The sequence below is a fragment of the Lissotriton vulgaris genome, chromosome 4_1, assembly GCF_964263255.1.
Source record: "Lissotriton vulgaris chromosome 4_1, aLisVul1.2, whole genome shotgun sequence".
In the NCBI taxonomy this organism is placed as follows: domain Eukaryota; kingdom Metazoa; phylum Chordata; class Amphibia; order Caudata; family Salamandridae; genus Lissotriton; species Lissotriton vulgaris.
The window spans coordinates 701,934,791-701,954,059 of NC_141691.1; the positions used below are offsets into that span (position 1 = coordinate 701,934,791).

Genomic DNA, 19,269 nt, shown 5'->3' on the forward strand with positions numbered 1-19,269 from the left:
GGCGGCCCATCACTAAACCTGTACCCTGGACCTGGCGATTCATCCCCCTGCTTGCCATTTCGGGGGCAGCTGAGTTTACTCGCCATCCAGTGCTGCCTGGGGCCGAGTCGCACCTTGGATTCCAGTGGAGACAGAAAGCGGCCGCGCTGTGGGGCCTGCCTGCCTGGCAGGGGAGACTGTTAGTGGATTGTGAGGGCTGGCGCGTCCTGCGCGCATTGGAGCTTCGGCCTGACTGATCGCCTCTGTCTGGTGTCTCTGGAGTGATACGGCTGGCTGCTGGAGTTAGCTGTGCGTATTCCGGGAGTGCTGCTGGGCTCGGCCGCTGCTGTTGGGCGGCGGCGTGGAGGGCCGCGAGAGCAGGGGCTGGCCTCATTTCCCCTTGCGAGCCCCATGAGCGATGGGGACGGGGGTTGGCCCTTGGCTGGCGGAAGCCTGTAGGCTCTCACCTCTGCTTTGCCTGACTGGGCCTACCGGGGCTGCCGTGGCTCCTGCACCGTGGGGGACCCCCGTGCTAGCTGTACATCATCCAGGCCTTTACTGAACTGCCCTGCCTGCCCGGGGACCGGCTGCCTCTGTCGGGCTGCGGTGTGGTGGGCCAGGATCATCCTGCCTCAGGAGACTCAGGCCCTCCTGGCCCTTGCATGCGACTGAGCTGGGGGCTTAGCTAGCCTCCCGGAACTCGGGTGCTGACGCCCTCCACTTTAGCTTGCTGTGCGGGCCCTCACCCACCCTTCAGCCGCCGAGTCGGGTCGCGGGGAAGACGAGCTTGTGGTTGGGGAGGCTGCAGCCCTGTGCGCGGCAGTGCGATTGAGCTGGTCCTGAAGTCCGGACTTGCCCTGCTGCCTGGTGGGCCCCACTACACCTCCGTGTGCGTCCCCCGCTGGGCGTCCCCCTCTGAAGAACTGTGGCTGATGCCTCCTCTGCTGGCTTGGGGTGCAGATGTGTGGGAAGCCCTGGGGGGACCCGCAATAACAACAGGGGGGCGCCGAACTTAATGTGAACTATCGCCTGGTGCAGAAGAGGCGGGTGGCTGCAGACGGTGGGCCCTGCTGGGAGGTCAGCTGCCCCCCTTGCCCATCTGGATACTGAGGGAGGGGGTGCCTGACTCTGGGGGCCCATTGAGTCCCCTGGCCTATTCTTACCTGCGGCCTGGGAGGTCCCTCTCTTCCCCCCCATTGACTGCGGGCTGTGAGGGACGCTGAGTCTTGGTGTGGGGTAGATCGGCTGCCGGGTTGGGTGGTGCACGTGTGTGCCAGCCCCCCCTCTTCCCGTCTGAGGGACCTGGATCTTGAGGTTGGGGTCTGTGGAGGGGCCCTGGGGTCTTGGGCCCATTGAGGTCCCCTCGGGAGCCGCCATTGTCTTGCGGGGAGTGCTGGCCTGGTGAACGGCCGCCTCCCTCCACCATGGGGATTGGGAGAGGGATCGGCCGCCATAATGGGTGGCCGGGCGGTGGCATAGGCACTGCTGCGTGTCCCCCCCTTCCCCTCCCCCCAGTCCAGCACCTCCACCTGCCTCTTGGAACATGGGCAGGAACCGCCCTTCTCAGGCCGCTGCCCCCTCAACTCAAATGACAATGGACCAATTTACTAAGCCTGATTGCGATCCAGCAGCTGGGGCGCCTGGAGGGGACCTCTCCACTATCCTGCAGGCGATCAGTGCGTCGCAGGCTTCGGTGGAAACCAAGATTGGTGAAGTGCGGGTTGATGTGGCACTGATCCGGCAAGACCTCCGTAATGCCACGGCCCGTTTTACAGAGGTGAAGTCCCGTCTTTCCACGGTGGAGGACGGCGTGGGCAATCTTAAATCCCAGTTGGCCCGCCTGCAGGAGCAGACCGCGGAGTTACATCGTAGGTCCGAGGATGCGGAAAATAGAGCCCGGAGAAACAACCTACGCCTCCTGGGTTTCACAGAAGAAGTGGAGAAGGGACGCACTGCCACCTTTATTGAGGCATGGATCCAGTCCTGGATCGCCAAGGAGAAGCTCTCCCCCTGGTTTGCGGTGGAGCCTGCTCACCGCTCCCTTGCTCCTAAACCCCCTCCTGGAGCTCCCGCTCGCTCCATCATCCTTCAAGTCTTCAATTTTCGGGACTGGGACGCGATCCTGGAGGCCGCCAGGTTGCAGGGTCCAGTGCACTTCCAAAATTCCAAGATCATGATCTTCCCGGACTACTCTAGGGAGGTGCAGACACAACCCCGGTCTTACGATGAGGTCAAGCAGAAACTCAGGGCTATGAACCTCCAATACGGGCTTCTCTTCCCGGCCCGCCTTAAGGTGTTTTTTCAAGACAAAACCTTTTTCTTCGACACTCCACAGGCGACATGGACCTGGCTTACGGAAGAGTGGCCCCTTCTACCTGGCGCCCCCCGTGCCGCGAAAGCCACGGACCGACCCGGCCGGGGGGTGCCCAGGACACAGCGGCGCCGCACTGGGTCCAGACGGTGGGGCAACCGCCGGGGAGGGGGCTCGCGTTCACCGGGGGCGCGGTCTCGGTGCTCCCCGGTTCAGGCCTTAAGCCAGAGGGCCTCCTCCCCCACCCTGGCGTCCTCCCTCATCGACATGGGTAGCGCCCCTCGGTCAGACGTTGCACGGCGGAGGGCTATGTCAGACTCAGACCTGTCGGGCAGTCCCGTGATCCGTGGTTGTGGCGGGGAGGAGGGGGTGTGATCTGGGTTACAAGTTGTGTGCCTGCACTCTAACCTTCAGGACCTGGAATGATGCACCTATCTCTGGCCCCACGATGGGGGCTCTCCCTTGGCTCCGCTGGAAGATCCGGCCAAGGTTTACCTTCTTCCTGCCATCCTGACTTCGAACCGGTTATCCACTCCATGCTTATTCATTGTGGGCATGCATCCGCATACATGGAGAGGGTCCGACTCAGCCATGCTCCTGACTGATTGTTGCTAACCGTTTTAGAGTAGCGAATCACCTTTTTGGTGCAGTTAGTAGCTGGGGTTTTGGGCGACAGATGCTTCCACTTCTGAAGTGTACGGTGGGGGGAGTTGGGGGGTTGGGAGGGACGGGGGACCGTTGTTCCTCGGCAGTTTGTTTTGTTTAGCCACCTACGGCCGCTGGTTGCAGTTCTTCTTGATACCCATGTTTCTCTGACTGACCCACAGCTGACACGCAGACCACATCTTCTGTTAGTTTGTTATTTTTGGCCGCCATCAGGGGCTCCCTTCGGGAGTTAAGCTCCCTCCTTCCTTAATTTCCACAGTTGACGAGCAGATCATCACCTTCCTCTGCCCCGCTTCTGAGCCCGGGTTTGGGTGGGCGCTCCCGTCAGGGTGGGTAGGGTCCCAGGTAGCTATCCGCCCCTCCACATTTCCCTTTTCGTAAGATGACTTACAACCTCGCTAGACCTATCCACCTCCTCTCATGGAATGTTAATGGCCTTTTGGACCGAATTAAGCGCACAGCTGTCCTCCGGGCTGCTCACCGCCATGTGCCGGACATTCTCTTTTCCAAGAGACGCACCTAATGGGTACACAATGCAACTTCCTAGCTCGCTATGGCTTTGACAGGATCTCGCACTCTGGTTTTACACAGGGGTCCCGAGGGGTGGCTATTCTACTTAGGAAAGGGCTTCCCTTTACCCTGGCTAAAGCCGAGACTGATGCGCAGGGCAGCTATGAGGCCGTCTCAGGAACCATCAAAGAGCGCCCCTTGAGCCTCCTATGTCTTTACATTCCCCCCCCACTCCTGCCTCCCACACTTCGTCACCTGACACAAGTGATCTCGTCCCTCCCGCAGGGTCTTATGGTGGTAGGGGGGGGACTTTAATGCCGTTCTGCAGCCCTTGCGTGATACGACAGGGACCCTGCCCGGAGCCCGTGTCGCCTCTGCGAAGCTCTTTTACAGCTGGTCCTCTGCCCTTGGTCTCTGTGATATCTGGCGGGTTTGGAAGCCCCGTGGGGAACAATGCACCCATACGTCGGCAGCCCATTATACTCATTCCCGAATTGACCTTCTCCTGATGCCGGCCGCCGACTGCCAGCTAGTTTCTGGGGCTGTGATACTACCCAGGGGGATCTTGGACCACTCTCCCCTCGCCCTCCATCTTAAATTCCCTCCATCGGGCCCGAGCGATTTGGTGGCTGGTTCTTACAGGATTCTGCGATGGTGGAGTCACTTGATCTTGAACTGCGTTCCTTTTTCTCCACCAATACAGGCTCTGTTCCCTCGCCGGGGACGCTGTGGGAGGCGAGCAAGGCCGTCATCCGGGGGGTGGCCGGGGGACTGGTCCATGCGAAATGGTCGGAGCAGATGGTCCAGTTTGTTCAGCTGGAATCTCGGGCGGCACAGCTTGAAGCAGCTCAACTCACTAGCGACGCGAGGGACTCCTCCCGCCAACTAGCGGTGGTACGCGAGGAGATCCGTCGGATCTCGTTGGAATCTGCTAAGATGCTTTGGCGTTCCTTGGTTGCCTGTATTTATGGGTGGGGTTACAAGAATGGCAAGCTCCTCCACAACCTTGTGTCTTACCCCAAAGTCATCCATATTATTCCGGAGGTCCTCTCGAACACCGGGACCCTCCAGGTGACGTCCTCAGCCATTGCGCAAACCTTTGCTGCTTACTACGCGACCCTCTACACCGCTTGTTCCCGGGAGCTTTGCTGGCCGACTGGATGGAAGGGACTGGTACCCAACTGCCGTGTCTCTCACTGCAGAGGCCTTGGACCGCCCCTTCACTCTGGAGGAAGTCCAGGACGCCATCTCGCTCTTACACCCCGGTAAAACGCCAGGTCCCGATGGGTACCTCCAGGAGTACTATGGAGCTTTTCGGGATATCTTAGCCCCCCATTTGGTGGATCTTTTCTGCCATGTGGCAGAGACAGGATCATTCCCGCCCGAGTCCGATGTCGCCACGATCGTGGTTATTCTGAAGATGCAGCCGCCCTCCCTGAACTGTGCAGATTACCGCCCGATCTCGCTGATCAACACGCAGATCAAGATCTTCGCCACGGTCTTGGCTCAGAGACTTCGGCCCCTCCTGCAGGACCGTGTCCACCCCGACCAATGCGGGTTCATGCCTGCCAGGGGCACTCGCCACTGTATTCGTCGGCTCCACTTGGCGCTGGCTCACCGGGAGCACCTAACCCCGTACTTGGCATTGCTCTTCTTAGACTTTGAGAAGGCTTTTTATACAGTGAAATGGGAGTATCTGCAAGATGTGCTGGACAGGATGGGTGTTGGTCCCTCGTTCCGCCATCTGATCAGAGTTTTAGACACTAACCCCAGAGCCTGAGCACTCATTAATAGGGAACTCTCAAAAGCATTCCCGATCAGGCGAGGTATGCTTCAGCGGTGTCGGCTCTCGCCATTCTTATTTGCCCTGGTGATGGAACCTCTGGCGGCCCTTATCTGACAAGACCCACTTTTTCGAGGCTGGACCTGGGACTCGAGCCATGTAGATAAGATAGCCTTATATGCAGACGACGTTCTGCTTTACTTGGCAGACCCGGATAACTCTGGCCCCAGATGCCTGGCGGTGCTGGTCGATTTTGAGCTCATCTCCGGACTCCGCCTTAATCCAGCGAAGTCAACTTTGTTCCCCCTACATCCCTCCAGAGACTGCTATGACTGGCAATCTGACATCCCCCTTAGAAGACACTCTGTCAAATAGCTTAGCGTCTGGATAGCTCTCCTGCCAGAACTCGAATGGGCTTTAAACGTCACGCCTTTGGTCGCCCGGATGAAGGCGGATCTTAAGAGGTGGCAGAACTTTCCCCATAACCCCATGGGCAGGAGTGCCCTCTTCAAAATGACGACCCTCCCCTGTTCTGTTTACATACTGCAAAACACTACTATCCACCTCCCAGGTAGTTGGTTCCGCGAGCTGAACGGTGTCCTCACCCGGTTTCTCTGGGGGGTGGGTGGGGGGGGGGCGAGACCACCTCTATCCTTGGCGTCATATTCCCCCCCTTTGATGGAGGTATGGGGGTCACCAATCTCCACCTCGATTACCTGGCCACGAAACTCATTGTCATCCATGACTGGTATGCGGGCGGCTGGTCCGACCCGGCATACCGTGTGGAACTCAGCACGTCGGACTTTCCGCGAATCCAGGCGTTTCTGTATGGTAGCCCAGTGCCACTGGCCCTGCCCTCGGTCACCAGGACGGTGTTTCTGGCCTGGCGTACGGCTCTTCGCCACGTGCGGTGGGACCGGAAACTCACTCGGCAGACGCCACTTGGGCACGGGTCCTGGATGCAAGAGGTCTCGTCTCTGCAGGGGTTCCAAAGATGGGACCTCATTGGAGTTTTAGTGCTCTGAGATGTCTGGGTGGGGGACCACATTCGCTCCTTGGCTGACCTGTAGCAGCGCCATGCTCTTTCACACTTTCAACACTATAAATACCTACAACTTAGACACACTCTTCTTACACATGTCTCGCCACCTATCTCCCTCCCAGAGTTCAGTCCGCTGGAGGCCCAGGTGATGATTGGAAATTTGGGGAGGGGGCAGTGTCCCATATTTATCGGTCCCTGGTCAACAATGGTCCCGCTTCCCTAGATAGGCTCAGGGCTCGATGGGAGGGCTGGCTGGGCCCCCTAGAAGAGACGGATTCGAGGGATGCCCTTATGGCGCCCAAAACCCTGACCACATCCTCCAAGTTGCGCCTGGTCCAACTTTATTACCTCCACGCAGCATATCTTACCCCAACCCGTCTATTCCTGGCCCCGTTGAAATCCTCTCCGGCATGTACAGGTTGTGCCTCCGCCCCAGCCGATTTTTACCAAATGGTATGGTGCTGTCCATCTCTGGCGCCGTTTTTGGGGGGGGGGGAAGGTGGCATGTGAGCTCACGCAGGCCCTGGGATCGGAGGTCTCCCATGATCCGCTGCGTATGTTGTTGGGGGTGTTTGATGGCTTGGATGGCTCTAGGGCGGACAAGCGCCTGTTGGGGACAGCTGTGGCCAAGAGAGATATAGCGGCGCACTGGTCCCAGGCTAAGGCGCCTTCCGTAAAAAGGTTGACTGAGAGGTGTGGACTGGTGTGGGATCTAGGAGGAGGCCCTATTCGAGGCCCGGGGGTGCCCGAACTTATTCAGTAAAGTGTGGGGTAAATGGTTCAATATGCTTCCACCCTGATGATCTGCCTTTTCCTTAGTTTATTTCATGTACAACTGTATCTACTGAATGGTCTGTCGGATGTGCCCTGCTGGATTGCCTTTTTCTCTGTCAACTGTGTGTACTGTCATGTTTATCCTGATAAGTATTGAACTGCAACTAATGAATTTATATGTTGTGAGGAAAATTTCAATAAAATTGATTATCAAAAACAAAAATCTAAGGATTGCTAAGTGAACAGATCTGGTGTCTGCATGACAGCCAGTCTCACAGGGTTGAAGGCATACCACCTGAAATCTGCCACTGTGGGTCTGCTTAGAGCCTAGTAGCAATATAGAAAAACAATTGTTTCTGTCGGCCGATACAATTGCTGTGTTCGCTATACTAAATACAAGAAAAAAGGTTTTTTACATTTCCTTTTTCACAGTAAATGAAAACATAATTGCAGTTTAAGAACACACCAAAAACAAGTAGAGCAGATTCACTCTTATATTTTTCATAAAGTTTTAAATATTAAATGGCTGTCACAAAATGCTAGTAAATTGCGAAAAGACAAGGGTGACTATTGTGAAAAGGTGACGTGGTGAATGGTGAAGTGAACAGTATACTATATACAAAACATACATATGTGACATAAATAAAAGAATTTAGAATTATTATCATGTCTCCTTATTCAATACATGTAATGCAAGACCCAATACTGATTAATTATTGGTCAAGAAAACTGTGTAGACATGTGTGATAGGAAAGTGTTGACGTTTCGAAACTGGACACAGTGCTGAATGGTAAGCGTCACTGCGTTTCTTCCACAGGACTATGAAAGCAGGGGTGGACAGCCTATGAAATTAATTATAGACAGGTTGGTAATCTGTTGTGTTCTAATAGTTTACGAGCATTTATAGTCCAGTAGTAGGGAGGTAGCTTACCATAAAGACAGGGGTTCAATCAATGATAATGCACAAAACAGCGATTTATTGAAAGATATATAAATAAGCAAAAACCGTCTTTAGTGACCATATAATTTGATAAATCCAAAATGTTTGAAATAAACATCTGGTATGTGGCCTTACCAAAAGGTCTGTACATGTTTGGGATCCAAAAGTGGTCTCCCAAATGTGAATTCAATTCAATTGCAATCCTAAAATTACACGATATGTGCATCAGTATTGCATGTGAAGACTTTTAAAATCAAATTAGGCTATTCTAAGTACAGGAACATACCTTCCTAATTTGCAGTTCTCCATAATCAGGTTGGAGTCTGAAACATAAATAAATAGGGAGGATGTTTGGGTCATAAGATCCTATGTAACACATAATGTAGCACTGTTTGGAAAGGAGGGCAATAGAGCCTACCTTAATCGAGGGCGATGCCACAGCAGCACAAGACATGCACCAGCCGGTTGAGTCCTGTGTTAAAGCATTTTCTTTATGAAAGCACCCAAGAAACAAAGTCGAGTGCTGCAGGGTAAAAAAACCCCATAGGAAAAGGCTAATATTAATAGGCAGTCTAACTAGACTAACATGATGGAGGAGCCTACTTGCCCGCAAGTGTTTCCCATTTTGCTTCACCATCTGCTTGCTTAGACCGCACCTCGGCAAGTAGACATTCTCCTGTCCCCGGAATAGTGCCGCATTGCAACGGAGAACTGCACTTTTGGCGGTAAGGATTTTCACCCCAGCTGGCATTTCGCCTTTTTCACAGCTCCCTCCGACGCATCAACCGATAACCCCGGCTGGTTACTTCCACCACCGATTCCCCGCCCCTTCTTTTACACTCTGGCTTCAGGCCCCCGTTCGTTTGGCTCTTTGCATTAAGAGCGCTGCTACAGGCATGCTTAGGCCCCACTTGATGCAGCCAAATACTAGTGGCCCTTCCATTGCGCCTACGCTCAACTTTTCAGTCCACCACCCACATCTTGCGCCATCATAATCATTCCACTCCTACGGAGGGTTTATTTGCATCACAACAGCTGCAATCAGCGTGCTTTGCCCTCCATGACACAACCAGTCAGCAGTGGCACTATCATTGCCCCTCCCCCCGCGCGTGACTCTCTAGTCGTTATATCACACATCTCCTCCCCCCTCCACCCCCATCCTTTCGGGGCATTCTGTTTTTTAATGCTACGAACCTTCCCCTACAGGTTGTGGCTAAGAAGTCAGGACAGATGTGGTGAACTCTGTAAAGCCAGATCGGTAAGTCACACGTCCTAGTATATCCTACATTGTATTAATATAGGTATGTTTTTGAATTCATGAGCAAATTTAGGATCAAATAGTGAACCCTTGATATATCTTTGTATATAAAATGTGGCACGTTGATATTTGTCTCCACATAGAGATTGCGTTGAACATACTGAACAGCGAAAATCTCTGATTCAGTATTGTACCATTTATTTTTCACATGTTTTTCTAAGGTTTTTTCACGGATCAAGCATCTCTCATTTATTGCAGTAGCTGCATTACTGACCCTGAAGAAAGCCATGACACTATTCTAGGTCTGATAGACTGAAACATGTTGGTCTTGTAATAACACAGAGGCCTTGAATTTTGGCACCTGCGTTACAAACTATATTTTGTTTTTAATCCTTACCCCGGGCAGCTGAATAAAAGTTGCATTGTAGCTGACCCCTTAGCCAGTTTTAACCACCAATATCATAGCACTGCACCTTTTGCATCACACCAAATGCTCATGGTGTTTTAGTATACCCTTCGTCCTCATTTAAACATTCCTGAGCTCCTCCCTCGAAGCGAGGGGGTTGTAGCCCGCATGAAGACTAGGTCTCTCACGCGAGGAAGCACCCCCATTATGAAGCATGACACCTCTGGTATGTGATGGGAACTGTCCTTAAAAGGGAAATCCCCCAGCATATACTAGGACACATCTAATCACAGTATAGACCTCCTCTTCTGTACGGACCGGGGCTTCTTTTGTGACACGAAGATCTGGCCTTAAACAGTCCAGTTCACGGTCAGTGCCCAAAATTTCGGGATTTCTCTTTTTCTTCTAGGAGAGGAGAGCAGTAAGTTCAGTTTTTGAAACAAGCACCCTGGGGCCAATTTTGGTGCAACACCCCTCATGTGCCAGGCTAGTTTGAATCCAGTGGCACAGTAAGCAAGGGACCCACGTCTGGGCATACCCAGGGCACTTAGGGTGAAAAATGCTACACAAACAAATGAAGGATGGAATACTGAACAAATCAAACATTCACCTCCAGTCAAGAGACTGGGTTAAATCCATAGTTCTTTTGCTCACCATGCCTCCCGAGTTTGAAACTAGTCATATGCAAATCAGTCTTGACCCTGCTCCTCATGGGAAAAGTCCAGTCCGAAATGCCATGATTTAGAAGGTGTAATGGCCCTGGCAAGATTTAGGGGTAAATGTCGTTGAAGGTGAACAGGGCCTCCTGGTCTTTCTAAATAATGTGGTTATGAGAGTAGCTCAGGGGCAATATTTCAATACAAGAAGAGCCCCCCATCTGATGTGAATGGCCTAAAAGCAATCTCTCCACCAAATTAGGCAAACTAAAATTAATAACAGTGCAATCCCCAGAACGACTGCCTGCCCAGGGCCTGTCTACAGGTTAGTAAAATATTGTTAGCATGGCAAAGGGGGAAGTCCCTGTAGCGGGCCAGTCAAGTCAAAACTTTAATGGTAAGCTCACTCGGGCCTCCCTCTGGTCCTCACGCAGCTGTTGAACCCCGGCGAGGACCGCCACATATGGACAAGAGGCAGGTGGAAGATTGATTACAGGATTCGTCTTGTAAATATTTTGGGTTATTGACTTGGGAGGTGACTACCCTACCACCCTTCCCATTCCCCCCCCCGTCCCACCCCCCCTGGGCTATCCAGAGGATCCTCGTGAGGTGTTTGATTATCACACAATCTGGCAACATGTTTTTGTACAGTAGTCTGGTTTGCATGTGGCTGGATGTTGGTTAATCATGGTCTTTTTCGCTGGCAAGATGATGCTTTCGGAAGCATGTAGGGAAAGTTGGTTGGTCATAGAACACAGACCTGCCCTTTGTGCTTCATTTGCAGCTACAGGAACATACAACTGAGCTGGTCTGATTTCCCTTAACTTCTATTCAATGGCATGCAACCGGGAGAAATTGGTAAAGGTTTGGCAGACGGTATGTTTCTAAATTTACTTAGTCCTCTTTAGAATTTGAGGCCAAGAAGGATTTGGGACTGACTACTCCACTTCAATTGCAGAATTGTGTAGTGTCGGGTGGATGGAGGCTCCAACAGTGGTTGAAGCTGCTGCAGTAGTAACAATAGGCGTGCGGTTTGTCAGCCTGCCATCTAGGTCGCTTGGTAGCCAAAGAAGACTTAGGATTCCCCCCTTTTTTGGTTCGGCAGGACGGGCAGCTGAAGGTGAGCATAATAAAGGAGCCCCCCCCACCCCCACATTCAGAACCAAAGGATCCACAGAGGGAGCATCACTTATGTTAGGGCAATCTCTCTCACTCTCATTCAAAAAAGATGGGCGCAAAGAACCCGCTCCCAGGGACAGTCTCCTTTCAGTAGGTTCAGTTTCTGTTGAAATCCCCGCCATTGGTCATTGCAGCATCCAGTCAATAGAAGTAATTTTAGGCGAGGAAGCTGGAGTTTGGAATCCTATAGCTTTCTTTTTACTCATGATGGGAAAGAAAAGAGGAAGGGGACACCAATAATTTAAGATCTTAAACCGTAGTCTGTAGTGGAGAGAAAGCTGGAAACAGTTGCAGTCTGAACGATACACGCATGTGAAATGCCAGCTTAAATACAAAAGTCTAAGTAAATAGAAAGCAATGAGTCACCCCACACAGCAGGACTTAGAGGGGTGGACCGGCCGGGTACAGGCGCATTCGGGCTCACCGTTTGCACGGGTTTTGCCCGGGCATGGCCCGTGCACGTCCCGCGCTGCAGAAGTTGTGGAAGCGCTTTAAGCGCCAGCCTTCTTCTTCCCTGGATGCAGAACAGGTATGTGTCTTGGCGCAATGTAAATTGGCAACAAGTCCATTTGGTCCCACTCTGCAGAGGTTGGGGAAGCACTTTAAGCACTAGCAGTCTCCTCCCCCGCACACCTGTTGGGCAGATGCAATTTACATTGCACCAGGAGGCACACCTGTTCTGTGGCCAGAGGAAAGAGACTGCTAGCACTTAAAGTGCGGTACAAAAGGGGGTGGTGATGGGCGGAGCATCTGAATCAATCAAACACTCACACCCAGTCAAAAGATCTGGGTTTAATCCATCACCGTTCTTTAGCCCACTCTGCCACCCCAGTTCAGACATGGCTATATGCAAATCAGTCTGACCCTGTGCCTCATGGGAACAGTCCAGCCCGAACTGCCAAGCCATGTCTTCCCTGGACCGGAAACAAGCTTCCGAGGACCGGTTTCTGGCATTCCAGCCGTCTTCAGCCCGGCTTGCTTGAATCCAGTGGCAAAGTGAGCAAGGGACTCACGTCTGAGCATACCCTGCCACACTTATGGCGGCCAAAAGCGGTACAAAAGGGGGTGGTGATGGACGGAGCATATGAATCAATCAAACACTCATACCGAGTCAAAAGATCTGGGTTTAATCCATCACCGTTCTTTAGCCCACTCTGCCACCCCAGTTCAGACATGGCTATATGCAGATCAGTCTGACCCTGTGCCTCATGGGAACAGTCCTGCCCGAACTGCCACGCCATGTCTTCCCTGGACCGGAAACAAGCTTCCGAGGACCGGTTTCTGGCATTCCAGCCGTCTTCAGCCCGGCTTGCTTGAATCCAGTGGCAAAGTGAGCAAGGGACTCCCGTATCGCTTAGCACTTAAAGTGCTTCCTCAACTCTAGACGCGTGGAACCACACAGACGCGTCTGGAGTTGGGGAAGCGCTTTAAGTGCTAGCAGTCTCTTTTCTCTGGCCATAGAACAGGTGTGTCTCCTGGTGCATTGTACTCTCTGTCCCAATGAACATTCATATGCATTATTAGTGCGATAATAGGAATGTTCACAAACATATCAGAATCAATCTGTCTTAAAAATCAGGATATCAGTGCACCTATCATGGCCATGTAGCAAAACCTCTCTAGAAAACAGAACTGTGATGAACAGCAATGCTGTACTTTAGAGCTGACCCAGGCAGAGCACTTTTTAACACGTTTATATTTACTTATATAGTGGAGGTCACTGAAGTGCTTTGGGCCTTCAGTTTGAAGGAAAATATAAAATATGGTACTATCAGCAGTATTTACAGTGTAGATGAGTATGGCAGTGATCTCATGGAACACTGTGAAATGCCCCAATAAGAAAAAGATTCACTGAACAAAAATCTAACAATAAAAACAAAAACTGAAAACAACAATGGAGGTGTTTCATTAATAGGAGTACATCATAACCGTAATAACACAACACACTTTTTTTCCCCACATATCCATGGATGCATAGTGGAATTATGTCCAGTGACAGTGTGTTCTAGTCTGAAAGCAAGAAGGTCTGCAAGAGGGAGAGTCATGAGGTTAGGTGAAAAGCCCAAAAAGATCCCTTGTTTGCTCCAAGGCCGAGATGAGGCTGGCTTGGAAACCGCCACGTCGTCACTCAGACTGCACATAAAATGCCTCCTAGGCAGTTATGAGAAACTGGAGATTCTCCTAGTCACTTGTGAAGGAGAGTCCTAATTTTATTAAAGGCAAGGGAGGGTGAGTATTATGTAGACTCGTTTCTTAATATTTTATTTTCAGCACTACAACGCAACTATAATTCTCACAATCCTACTCACCAGTGAGAGAAGTTTAAATATAGAACACATACAAGATCACCCTATAAACAGGGTACATCAACAAGCAAATCCCTTTTTTCTTAATGCACCAAAAGTGAAGTCCTAGTTCATGAGCGAACGTTAATACTAACAGCAACACAAATCCTAGAAGAAACCACATCAGTTCCTCCTATGCTTGTTTTTCTTTTGAATTCAATTTCCTTCTCTTTTCTAGTGAACAAGTATCCAACTCCGAGCAGGATCCTGTCATTTCAACTCTCCGTTTGATTGGCTGCGACTTGTGCTACAATCAATGCGAGACATCTGTTACCAACAGCCCCATGGGTGATAAACATGAGAAGCGGGATAACACTTGCCTCGCTCGCCTTTAATAAAATACAGACTGACTAGAAGAATCTGCAATGCTATTACAGGAATTGAGGCTCATATTTGAATGTTCAAAGCATAATCACAATCCTTTCAGCAGCGTGCTCAACATGTTTCAATCAAAAGTTCTAAATGTTGAAACTCTAGACCAATTTGCTCCCTTAAAATGTCCTCCAAGCAAGCACCAGCCCGAACAACTTTAGAAGCCAGCTTCTCTGACTAATGAGCCCCAAAATGGCCTGTACCACTCCTGCCATGGCCAAGACACCCTAACCTATCTACTCAATGTAGTGTTAGTTGCCGGTGTAAACAGTCTCCGAGAAGATATTAATAATTGCAGAGTAGAAGTTTTCAAAATGTGGTCACCTCTAAATATTGCTTAAGACATAAAACGACACATAACTTTGGAAGTGCTGGGAAGACCGGAAACTTGACATGAGTTGAAGCACTGTTGGTGCGCCTTGTGATATCCTAATGATCCCAAAATGGAGAAAATTGCATTGCAGAAATATTCTATGCCCTGACATCTTAATCCCACTTTAAATCACGAAACATAATAAAACTACCAATTCAGCTGACAATAACTTAAATAATAACTATTCTCGTCATCCTATGTCTGGAATAATTGCATTGTCAAATTAACATTCCACATGCCCGAATATCTAGATTTTGGAGGATTCATGTACCTTACACTTTTAGCAACCTACACAGCACTTGATGTTCCCTGACTAGTTTCCCATTAATTTCTAATTTCCTGAAGATTGTTCTATATTACTTTTGCACTGCCGCCAGGGATGTTAAGAAGTTGAAACCCTTTGTTATCTGTTGAAACAAGATCCAGACCCCCATTCCACATACCAACCATCCCATGCCTTCTCTTTTGACTTGTAGGCTTTGGCTATGCTCCAAGCATAGATGCACTAGGTACCCGACTCTGAAAGTACTGGCATGTCGGCGAACACGCTGAAAAATGTGCCATACTACCAGCACCAATTTTATCTGATCTAGGAGGTTGTGACTCAGGCCATACGGGCTGCTCAACAGTTTAGGGAATACTGAGAGACGGATATGGAAATCATGAGCACAATTGGGTACCAGGGTTGACATTTCTATAATGTATCCATTGTTAGACCTGTCCACATTAGGGTGGAGTTCCCCTATACTTATTTGCTTTCGCCCCTCCTGTTTTGCTGAATTCATTTTTATTGGCTTCAGGACTCTCCAGACTTTACCACTGCTAACCAGTGCTAAAGTGCTTAGTTTCTAAAACATGGTAAAATCGACTTGCATCTGATTAGCATATTTAATTTACTCAAGTCCCTAGTAAATCAGTATACTATATACCCAGGGCCAGTAAATTAATGCTACTAGTGGGCCTGTAGTACTTATTGTGCCACCCACTTAAGTAGCCCCTTGAAACCTGTCTCAGGCCTGTCATTGCAGCCTGTGTGCATTTTTAAACTGCTGGTTCGACCTGGCTAAATAAACCCGTCCCAGGCCTAAAACTCTCTTTTTAACACATATGTCACCTATAAGTATGGTCCTCAACAGCCCCTAGGGCAGGATGCATGGTATTTAAAAAGTTGGACATGTACATATAAGCCTTAGATGACCTTTTAGTGAAAAACTCAGACTCAGACTCAGACTTTTGTTTTTCACTACTGAGAGTGTTGTGTAGAATTTTAGGACCCGGGTTAAATTTTCCCGATTCATGCCCTTAAATAGGTACAATTCTCTCTCTTGATAACTTTATTTCAGTGGGGGACCATAAAAAGTGCAGATAAAATACATACAAAGCACAATAAATAAAACAATAAATATGAACAGCTAGCATTGAAGATAAAAAGTTAATTAAACAAATAGTTATCAGTGACAGTCTAGATGAAGTAACTTTAAAAGGAAGAAGAATTAATCCAGGTACATTTATAATGACTTTAAACAAAGCCTTTTCTTCGGCGCCACATACCGTATAAAAAACGGGAAACAGCAAAGAGAATAGGTGGCGAAGTGTCATACATTAAAACTCTACACGCCTGCATACATTGCCTAAAGCCCAAATTTCTGCATAACTGGATTAGCCAGCATTTTCTTATTGTAACATACGCTGGGCAAAAAAACATGACATGGGCAACATCTTCTCGAATATAATTGCACGCTGGGCAAGATTCGTTATCTGTTTTAGCCCATTTTGAAGTAAATGCCCTTATTGGTAGGCAATTGAGTATATAATTTCCTTGCAAGAGGAGGTTGAACTACATCTAGGAATTCCTCCTGTCGAGGTTCAGGTTTTACTAGGAGGAACAGACAGCCTACCCTGGGTTGTTGATCGATGTAATGCAAGTACATTTTTCTCCCTCACCAGGGTTAGCAGCTGCGTCCTAGGTATACTCGGACAGCTCTGCTCTGGGGTCTCCCATAATTGGGGCAATCCTATATATCTGATAAGGGCCTTGATATGGGACAGCCAGGGAATGTTTTTGTCTTTTGTAAGCCCCCAGACCGCCACAAATTCAGCTCTATAAGATACAAGTTCCGGTGCTGACCAGAACCTCCTCCAATAGAGCAATGGCCGGCGGCTACCAGTTCTTCTATGGATTCAAGTCCCAAATCCAACCTCAAAGGGGTAAGCTGTGTACTTTGTGTCAAGCCCACCAAATTCCTCATAAAGGACTGCTCTAGTCTCAAGAGACTATATGTATTCTTATGTCCCCAGAGTTCAGTGCCATAAATGGCTGCTGTCCTGGCCTGGAGTCCATAAATTTCAAGGACAGGATCTACCGATTTAAATACTGAAGTTCTGTGGAGCTTACTAATACCCCCTACTGTTTGCTATAATCTAAGGGCAGATTTAACAATTTGATGGCCCCAGCCAAAATCTTCAGTCAGAGTAATGCCAAGATAGACAAAGGTCTTAACCCGTTCCAGTGGAATACTGTTCAAGACAGGGTTCGGACGGGTCTGCCTCGGGGGATTTAAGATCATAAACTTTGTTTTATCCAAGTTAATCTCCACAGGCACAGAATGTTACAAACCCGTCCAGAACATGCTGGATGCCCAATGATGTTTTAGATAACAACAAGGTGTCATCCGCAAACATCAGAGCGGGCACCCGGCCAGTGGCCAACCAGGGAGCGTCATTGTCTTTTACACCATTTAAGGCGTCCACAAGGCCGTTGATGAAAAGACTAAACAGCGTGGGAGCCAGGACGCACCCCTGTCGCACACCCCTAGATACAGGAAAGCGAGCTGAAAGATCCCCATGTCTCCCACACCTTACCTGAGCATAATTACCTACATGCAATCTAGTCAAGATGTTCAATAGATAAGGTGGGAGACCCAGATCTGCCAGTACTTTCTACAGCTTTTCCCTGGGGACTAGATCTAATACGGCTCGTAGGTCTACAAAAACGGGATAGAGGCTGCCACCCTCCACTCTTGCTGTTTTCCAGAATAGGACCTGGAGCCAAAAAATTCGGTCTAGGGTTGGAGATGCCTGATCTAAATCCGGCCTGGTACAATTCACATTGCCCTAATATAGGCATAGAATTCATACCCATATTTAGACATATCCCATGCAGTCCAAATACAGGCATGGCTACTTCCACTTGTTCCAAAGAGCCACAACGGTTTCTTGGAAAACTCTGCTTCTGCAGTCAGGGACATCACCTTGATTGAATATTGATTTGTCCTAGAAATCATGGAGTTTTCAAAGAACTACCATTCCCTCGGGGTTCTTTGATGACGTTATTATGTACGACTTTACGTCAAACTAGGCACCTTCCAGGTATAAATATGCCTACACTTGCCCTAGCAAACACACAGTGGTTTGGAGCAGCTCAACTATCTACTTGCCCGACCAGCTCGCTACAGCAAGTGCCGAAGGAAGCCGACCCTTCAGCTGACACAGTGATCTAGAAGCTGTCCTTTCTCTCGCTGAGAATCCAGCTCCAGTTTTTCCAAGCTTCCCTCGCGAGGTGTTGGGAAATTGAGTCCGAGATGGAGATACCAGACCTCCTTCATTCTAAAACCAAGGTACGGAGCTGATTAGACCCTAAGAGAAATCTTGGATAGATTCTTGGCAAAGAAAACTAAACCTATGCTACACCACACGTACTTCTTCCCTCGTACTAGACTTGGGTTAGGTACATTGGGGTAGGTGTATTTTAGAAGCACCAGTTGAATACTTTTAGCTATTTGTTATTTATGTATGTATTTTATGGCTTAGAAACCATACCATGCTTTTACAGTATTATTTTATAATACTCTTCTTACTGTACGCATTATACTTTGCAACCAGTATGACGATTGTAGCAGTTCACTCTACTTGCAAGAGAAAGAAGACTGTTCAATAAATCCTTTGATTGAAAATACCCGTCTCTCTATTTCTCTGCACCTCTGATGAAACAAAGCATGCACGATTGACTGAGTAAAATATATATCTATTGTTTCCACAACTCTGAAGATACGTTTTATCTTGGGGAAACAAAGTTGTCATGTTTATGCGGTTGTCGGAAACTAATCCCTTCTTGTTTATTCGAGTAAGTTTCTAGTGACCTCTGAGCTAGCTGGCACTCACAATTAAGTCTAATATATTCGATAGAGACCTAGTCGACATAAGTCTTATGTCAAATCTATAGGCAATATTATTCTAATGCGCAGAGCCTATTGGGAATATAGGAACTACACTACAAGAGGCCTACCTCTTCAATAGGATAACTTTGGGTTACCTTATTACATTTAATACATTATAACGTTTGTTTGGGAGCAGGTAGTGCTAAATAAAATAAATTCCCACTTGCCTTTTGTGCTGTAAGACATCCTGGGACCAGGGCAGAGTAGAAGGAAATTCCAACACCATCTATGGGAGGAAAACGCTAGAACTTACTTCCACTTCAAAGCTGAAATCAGGTATACTATTAAGACTCTCAGACTCGCTCTTCAGTTCACTTGTGGCCTGCAGAGGAATCTCAGAGGACTGCCCTGTTGCCTTAGTCTGCTGTGTACTGCAGAGGACTGCCCTGCTGCCTAAAGCCCGCCTTGTGCCCTCAGAGTGTCTTATTAAAAAAATAATCTACGGAGCTATATCTACC

At 49.2% G+C, this 19,269-nt stretch overlaps 1 protein-coding gene across 5 annotated transcripts in view; it reads left to right on the forward strand.

Annotated features, from left to right (window-relative positions):
* LOC147722472 (uncharacterized) overlaps nt 1-19,269 on the forward strand; it is a 389,233-nt gene that overhangs the window by 14,344 nt on the left and 355,620 nt on the right. For 2 of the 5 annotated variants that reach the window (XM_086964999.1, XM_086965000.1), the window contains exon 2: nt 9,212-9,263. The exons of the other annotated variants lie outside the window; for them this stretch is intronic. The gene's annotated coding sequence lies outside the window, so the exon portion shown is untranslated. The remainder of the gene's footprint in view (nt 1-9,211; nt 9,264-19,269) is intronic. 5 annotated transcript variants of the gene reach the window in all.